Here is a 613-nt window from a genome sequence, read left to right on the forward strand (position 1 = left end):
CAGCTTTTTCCCCCCTCCAGTCTTATCCCAGCCTCCAGCCGGAGAAGAGCCACCGCCAACCCCTCCTCCAGAAGCTGTCTCACACCAAGAGCCGGATCCCACAGTCCGAAGGCAGTGGGAGCTCCTAGGCACGCTGCTGCCACTGTTCTTCTTGCTTTTCGGGACCTGTCCCTGAGGGGGTGGAGGCAGCAGGTCCCTGGGGGTGCACTAGGCTAAGGACGGGGTTCAGGAGAGCCCTGCTCTGCCGGTGCTTCCCGGCGCCCCCCGGCCCCGCTGCAGGGCTGCTCCAGCTCCTGCTGCCCTCCTCGCCAGGGGCCAGCTCCTTCCCTGCTCCCCGCAGAGCTGGAGGCCTCAGCCGCTGCGGAGGGGCAGAGCCAGGCTTTCCAAGACGCTCCGCTGAGGCCCGAGCCGAGCCCCGGGGGTGTGTTACGCCAACCTTCGGGCGGTGGCTGTCCCCTCAGCTTTCCACTGCTGGAGCGTATCAGGCCCGTATCAGTCATGTTTGCTGAGTTAACCTGTGCTTCCTACCTCCTGTTTCTCAGCTGGAGCCTCGTTAGCTCCAGTTCCATCGCAGCACACAGTAACGGGTACCTGGGCAGCCACCAGCACTCCA

Source organism: Buceros rhinoceros, unplaced genomic scaffold (assembly GCF_000710305.1).
Source record: "Buceros rhinoceros silvestris isolate BGI_N320 unplaced genomic scaffold, ASM71030v1 scaffold11274, whole genome shotgun sequence".
Lineage (NCBI taxonomy): Eukaryota > Metazoa > Chordata > Aves > Bucerotiformes > Bucerotidae > Buceros > Buceros rhinoceros.